This window comes from Ruditapes philippinarum, unplaced genomic scaffold (assembly GCF_026571515.1).
Source record: "Ruditapes philippinarum isolate M1 unplaced genomic scaffold, ASM2657151v2 ctg168_1_1_1_1, whole genome shotgun sequence".
Lineage (NCBI taxonomy): Eukaryota > Metazoa > Mollusca > Bivalvia > Venerida > Veneridae > Ruditapes > Ruditapes philippinarum.
This window is the reverse complement of record NW_026854841.1, coordinates 75,848-83,811: the sequence shown is the minus strand read 5'-3', so window position 1 is coordinate 83,811 and position 7,964 is coordinate 75,848. Positions and strand designations below refer to the sequence as shown.

Sequence of the window (7,964 nt, the reverse complement as noted above, 5' to 3'; positions counted from 1 at the left end):
AATCATTAAAACGACTACAACGTAGAAAATAAGTTATTTTAAGTAATATAACCATCGTAAATATTAAAAGGATGAAGTTATCTGTACATGCAGTGTATGTTTTGAATGATTAAAAGTTGATGTCATGAAGTACTGTTAATTACTTTAGTACTTGAGTAGTTTCCGGATACGGGTTTATTTTCGGACGTAAAATGATGGGTCTGATCGTTACATTGCACCCCGCTCACATGGATTCAGCCCCTGAATAGTAGGAAGGTAAGTATATTTATAGTCAGAAGGTTTATCATTTTACCTAAATAATGTCATTGGTAACACAACATTATGAGATAATTATATTATTGGGTAATTAACATTTGATAATTGGTTATTACACTAATTAGACAGAGGAGTTAAATTAGTCTAACTTTATTATTTGTCAAACTTGGTATGTAACAGTTTAAGTCATAGACACATCATATTAATGCATATATTAATTATTATACATGCATAGTAATAATTAAAATTTGCTAAATATTTGCAATTTTTCCATGTAGGAACATACATGTACGTATTGTCGGAATTGTCAAAATAATTTATGGATGTTGTATAATTACAACTTCAATTATATGGCATAAACAAATTAATCATAAAAAGGGTCATGTATACAGGTATCATTCACTCGGCACAGTCAAATATTAAAATATCGCATTCAAATAGAGCGCTCTATTATTACATTCAGAAATAAATACGTGTAATTTATATTTACAGCGAATAGAGAGCTTGGGTGTATTGGTTAGTTGGTCACCTGGAGAAGCGGTTATTACCAACTGCTCATCTAAACAGAAGTATACTTCATTACATCCTCAGCCTAAAATACACTCCTTACAGTGGGACACTGTACAATCATGGCTGGTACATTTAATAATATTCATAATAAATTAACACTTGGCTAATTTAAGCACATAGGCCGGCAAGTCATATAGACAATATATCATCATACTGAAGTAATTAAATATTATAACATATATGGCCAATATTTGGTACCCCCAAGGTATACCAATAATAAAACTTCACTCTTTGATTTCAAAGGTGGCATCACTTCTTTATAAGTGGGATACAAAACATTGCACTGTTTTGGTTAATCATTTATATTTTTCAATGGCATCATTCTAAATGGTAATTAGCTGTCCATTTAATGACTTTTAGGTCATAATGGTTCAGGCTCATTTGATGGTAATGGTATAATGTCTCTTATAAATTCTATTTGGTTTCGCAATTTAGAGTAATGTTCTCCAGGTTCGAGTTTTGTTATTCTCCAGGTTTGTCATATAACGGGAAAAAGGACCACTCTGATATGCAAACAGAGAAACGATGGTGTCCACCTGTAGTCAATATTTTTGAACAACAGGGAGCGGGTTAAATTGTCCACCAGATGAACAGGCAGTTGAGCAAACAACTGTTCAAATGGGAGCAGGAAGGGGCATATTTGGCATATTTATAGCATATAACTATTTAACTGTCTAGTCTGTTTAGTATTTTTTTCTATTTATTTTATGTAACTGTATAGTTTACTGTTTGAAGGTATCATGCAACACTGTATTAAGTATGAACATTTCGTAATTTCTCAATATTACTGTCCTTCATATTTCACTTATATACACTTTCATTATGTGTTTCTTTAATGTCCTTGTAGAATTCTGATTTTTCTTTGGACACAATCTTCAAGTTTAGGTAATTTATAATATATGGCCTCTTGCTTAAGTTCGTTTAATACTTGCAAGTCATTCGGCAGGCATCCTGCAGGCATTTGGCAATTGTACCTCAGGTAATTCAAAATGAATTTGAAATGGGACGGATCCCGGTCTATTATGATTTTTGCCTCTCCTTTCTTTATGAGTCCACAAGGAATTGATATTAAGGATTTAGGAACCTTCATTAAGGTTGACTTAGTGGTATCAAAGCACTTGCCTCCTACACACAGTGTAATTTTCTCATCTTGCCACCTTCTCATTTCTTCAATCTCTGGTCGTATTTTATCTATTGCATTCTTCACCTCTTCACTAAGTACATTTAGTTCATGCATTTCATTTTCAGACTGACTTTCTGGGATTGATGGACTGGCCTCGCAGTCTTCTGGAGTTATGGTTATAATGTCACTAAAATTTCCGGGCTGTACTGAATTCTCATTAAACTCTAGCGGTCATTTTATGACAATCTCTGACTGTTGTTTTTCACTAGGCTGAGAAGCAGAGTTTATGGTGGTTTGAGGCTGATGTTTTCTTTTGAAGGGGTTTTCTATCTTGTAAGGCTGGTAAGTTTTATTGTAACTTTTGTTAAGTACTGTATCTCTTATTGGAGATAATGGCTTTCTTGGGATTATATTAATTTGTTCATCAATATTGTTTTCTATCTCTTTGTCTAAACTCCTTCTTTTCTGAATTGCGTCAATGCCTGTCAGTCCTGTTTCCCGATGGGCTAGAACATATTTACTGTTTTCCTTACAGTTATGGTCTTTATCTGGTTTTCTTGTATGTGTTTTTCCACAGCCAGTGCATTGATACATAAACCCATAATGAAATGTTTGCAGGTGTCTTCTGCAATCACCAGGATGGTTAAAGGATCTTGGTGGGTTAATACACTTCTTACAGAAGAATCTTGAATTCTGTAATAAATAAATACTATTTTTGGAATCTTGGTAGTAATATAATTTCATCTGTGGTATAAAAACAAATTATATCTCTAGCATAACAAGTTAATATTTATACTAGTATAAGTTTGGCAGTTTGAAACATAATTTCTGTATATTTCAGGTCATGTGGAGTTTGGCTTGTTTGATGGATCATAACAAGTGGATCTACAATGGTCATCAGTTACTGTGGTAAAGAAAATTGTATCAATGGTTTTTAAGTTCATATATTTAGTAACATTTCAATAATAATCTAATGTAGTGAAGGACATCATTGTGTATACCAAGTAGGTTTGTTATTTCCTGTGTAAGGTTTAAGTCTGTCATGGTGTACTACTTTTGCAGGTGACTTTGGTTCTTTCTGTACTTTAAACAAACAATCATTGATCTTTTTAACAATAACCATGGGGCCAGTCCAAGGTCTTTGTAATTTAGGGCTTTTGCCTTTTGTACGTCTAGGGTCATGATACCATACAATATCACCTTCTTCATATGGATGGAAATAAGTCACTCTGTCATATATTCTCTTCATTTGGAATGAAGAAATATCTAATTTTGTTCTTGCATAGTCATGAATCTCTATAATTTTATTTTCTAATTCATACACAAAGTCTATGGTCTGTGTATTTGCATTTTCTACAGGTCTACCCATAACAAGATCTATTTGAGGTTGATTTCTCTGCCAAACATCATAGCACATGGGGAAACACCGGTACTTTCGTGGATACTTGACCTGTAGGCAAACATGAGTAAAGGTAAATGAGAACACCAGTCGAATTGATTTTCACTAACATAGGCGGCAAGCATATTCTCTATCGTACGATTTGCTCTTTCTATCATTCCGTCTGAAATGGTCGTGCAGCAGTTGTTCTTGTCTTGTGGATACCTAACAGTTTACATGTTTCTTGGAATACTTTTGATTCAAAAGTTGTTCCTTGATCACTGTGAAGTTCAAGTGGTACTCCAAATATGGAGATGAATTTGTTAGCAAGTTTCTTAGCTACATATTCAGAAGTTTTGTTTTTAAGGGGACTGGCGTCTACCCACTTGGTGAAATAGTCGCCAACAACAAGTATTAATTTATTTCCACGTTTGGATTTAGGATATGGACCTTGTATATCTATGGCAATTCTTTCTAAAGGCATGCCATCATTGTATTATTTCATAGGTGCTTTAGCTTTCCTTGGAGGAGTTTTCCTCCGGGCACATTGGTCACATGTGTTACACCAATATTTTATATCTTGGCGTAGTTTATACCAGTGAAATCTCTGGATAACTTTTTGTGTAGTTTTTCTAATTCCTAAATGTCCTGCAGTGATACTGCTGTGTAATTGGTCAAATATGATTTGTCTTAATTTGTGAGGTACTATAATTAGGATTGGACTTGGTTTCAAAATGTTAGCTTCTTCAGTCATGTAAAGTATGTCATTGCATATTTTTAATCGGTCTTGCCAGTAATACTTTATTTCTTCATCAAACTTGGATATATCCTGCCAAGTAGGTTTTTGTTTGTCATTGACCCACTGTCTAATATAGAGAGTTTGGGGTCTTGTTTTTGAAAATTTGAAATATTTTGTAAACTGTCTATGGAAGTTTCATCAGTACTACATCCGGGAATAGGTTCACTTGATTCAGTGGCACATACTAACTCAGTAATTTGAGGCATTTCTTGAGTTAAAGGAATTGTTGATAGGGAGTCACAACTTTCAAGGTAAATTTCTTCAACATGGGTGCAGTATTTACATTTGTCATCTGTACATGGTCGACGGCTAAGGGCATCACTATTTAAAGAAATTTTTCCAGGTCTATATTGAACTGAAAAATCATATTGGCCTAATATTTCTAGCCAACGTGGTGCTAGTTGTCCTTCACAATTTTTATTAAATCTCATTAACCATTTGAGACTACCATGGTCAGTTATAGCAGTAAAATGGGCTCCATATAGAAAATGATAGAAATATCTAATACTGCATATAATACTAAGAAATTCTCTTCTCGTAGTACAATAATTTCTTTCGGTTCTCGTCAGGCATCTGGAATAATAACCTATAACTTTTTGTTCTCCATCTTGTACTTGGTTTAACACCGAGCCTATAGAAAATTTACTTGCATCACATTCTAAAGTATATGGTTGTCCCTGGACAGGATATGCTAACACAGGAGCACTTGTTAAGAGCTCCTTTAGTTTCTGAATGGAATTTTGACATTCATTATTCCATATAAAAGTTCGTCCTTTTTCTGTAAGTCTGTGTAAAGGTTTTGCTATCTCTGCAAAGCCTGGTATCATTTTCCTGCAATGGTAATAGACTGGTTTGATTTTGGGAAAATGTTCATCCTAACGGCATTTTTAGTACAAGCAGGTAGTTGGGCTTACTTACCTATTTTGAGTACGCTGAATTCATTTTTGGCTCTATCAAGGCTGTATTTTTAGTCCTTGACCTTTAAAAATCAATTTCAAAATGGCCGCCATTGAATTTTTTAATTTTACTTTAATTCTCCCATGGGCGAGATATATACACACTTTGTGGCATTTTAATTTAAGGCTTTGTTAATTTTAGTCTACTGAAGTGTGGACGAGAAGAATAGATGCAAAAACAATAAAGTTTATTGCGGCAGCCATCTTGGATTTCAAAATAGCGGACAATTTCCTATGTTTAATACACTGTATTATAATTAAAGTAAACAAGCACAAAAAGGCATTTTACTAGGCATGTTTTCTTTTATTAGAAGTGCAGTGATACTAATTAAGACTTCCAAGCGAAGACTTTGAAAAACATCCATTAAAACTACAAACTTAAAGGTGCAAAAAGGTCACAATTTATACCCTAATACAACGTAAATGAGAGTCATATTTGCGTTCACTTTTGTCATTTAGATGTTTTTTATACTTCTAAGAATACAATGCATATTCTTTAAATTATTGCGATGTTTTTTAAAACTATCGTCCTGAGGGGGGACCTGCTCAAATATCTGTCCGTCTGTCTATCTGTCCGAGCGTCCTCTTGTGTCAGTTAGGGGTATTTGCGATCACAATTTGGCTTTTAGATTAATTCCGTATACCCCGACCTATAGGATGAATCATTGATTATGGGAGGCAAAAGGCTTCTTTTGGAGTAAGAAACATACACGAAGATAACAGACATTTTACAAATCTCCCAGTAAGAGCCTGTCCCTGTCAGTCCGTTTTTAATCCCGTCCATATGATATCTGTCATTTTTGGATAGATTTTGAAATAAATTGCAGTAATGTGTGGCACATTAGAAAGACCCAGGTGTGAAGCTCAACTCCTCAAGTTAGACTTGAAAATGCTTGAATAAAGATGTGCATTTTAGTATTCTGTCATTTAGAGATGAATTTTGACATAGTTAAGCATAAATATACGACCTACAACGGATTGGAAAATGATATACTTTATATTATTACTTAATCTTCAAACGGGGATACCATGACAAATGTTTGGTTGTTGCTTATGTCAATGTCAATTGCCAAGAACATGTACTTGGACGTGTAATGCTTGAGAGCCAATTCAACAGTCCAAAGATCAGGGTCATGTCTATTAAGAAAGGCAATTTTGTAAAAGTTCATAAGTGGGGAACCCGGTCAACAATTTTTCATGCACGATCTGATATTGAAAAAAAGTCTTAGTATTTCCAAAAGTAATATAGGAATCGCCATCCAGGCTAGCATTCGAAAAAATATTTTTTTCATGAAATAGAGAAATATTCCATATGGTGTTTATTCCATAGAAGCCTCTACATACTAGTGCCGAGCTTCGTGCATAAGGATAGTATTTCATTTGCTTATATGTAACCCGAAAAAAAACATGGTGGTTGAGGCCCCTGTGTTAGGACTTTTTTCGTTTATTTTGTTATCGTGTGATATTAAATTATCTGTTTTGATTGACCTTGAGCAGGCGGAGTTCGGGTAAAATTATTTGAATCTTGTTAATTATATATGCCGCCGTCCTGGAACCTCAATAACTGCACAAATGTGTAATTTGAAAAGGTCGTGTCATGCACAAGCAGCAAGCAGGGTTATGTCTACAGTTAAACTTCTATATCATAAATCATGATATAAACGTAACAATATGTTTGTGTCCGATCTATAACTTTCTCATTAATTGATGCCTTTTGAAATAATTCATAAATAATAATAAAAAAATGCATAAATATATGGCACATTGGGACAATGAGTCACATGTAAAATACAGCTGATGATGTAAATCAAGGACCAAAATCATACTCTCCCTTCGAACAAAATATTTCCTTTAAGTCTCTAAAAAGTCTGGTTAACGATTTTGTCATTCATGGATGAAATAAAAATCATTTTTGGAAAAATATGGCGCCTCTTTATAAGACGACATGTAGCGGACAAAAGTTCCAAGGTCACACTTGTATTTCAAAAGTCCATATACATGTATGTGTTGTTCAGCGGGAGCTAAGAATAAATACGTGGTACTTTGAAACAATTTGTCTTGAGTGAGAAAAGAATTATCGAATAAAGTAAGATTCCAGACATTAAAGGCCATATGTCATTTCATATAAATATTTTGAAGGTCATGTCCGGTCATGAATTCTGTCATTCAATGGATGGATATTGGAGTAACTAGGCATAAATTTGTGGCACATTAGGATTACTTGTAATGCTTAAACACTAGGTTGACAGCTAGATAGGTCAATTTAGAACATTGATGGTTGTGTCTATATCTTTGTCATTTATTCATGGATGCTTTTCAAATTAATAAGAAATACTGATGATATAAATAAATGCTTCTTAATGTTTCTAATGTTTGAAAAACTTGTAAGACTACAGTGACCATGCCTCCAAAGTAAAAAATGGAAAAGAAGATAAACAAAGAAAAGTGGCGTTCAATAAACGCAGCCCCAACACGACCCAGCAACATAGGTAATGGATCCTTAACTGAGCCGAGCTTCGGAGACATTTCAAGTGGCACGCCCTTGTTTATCTTTGTTTTACATAATTGTCAGGGTAGTCCAAAAATAGTTGGTACAAATTTTAGTGACTAAAATTACACTAAGAAATACCAAAGTAATTTTATGGGGTGATAGTTGAAAAAATATGAGATAAAATGATATCAAAAATATGTTATATCATAATGGAATAAGATACTCTCCAATTTCTTGAAAGATAGCCAAGAACAAAATAAGTATGAAGATTTGAATATATCTTAGTCACATGAATGATTTTAAAACATGAGATTAAATAAGGTGCAGCGTCCTTAGCAAAGTGACATAATTATAATGTAGACGTTGATATTAACTAAGACAATGAATAAATA

The 7,964-nt window shown here is 33.8% G+C and overlaps 1 long non-coding RNA gene across 1 annotated transcript; it reads left to right on the top strand.

Annotated features, from left to right (window-relative positions):
- The first annotated feature begins 2,154 nt into the window (after window positions 1-2,154).
- LOC132741249 (uncharacterized) lies at window positions 2,155-3,422 on the top strand. The gene is made up of 3 exons (XR_009627259.1): window positions 2,155-2,290; window positions 2,790-2,857; window positions 3,308-3,422. It is a non-coding gene; the product is annotated as an uncharacterized LOC132741249 (long non-coding RNA).
- Window positions 3,423-7,964: the final 4,542 nt, after the last annotated feature.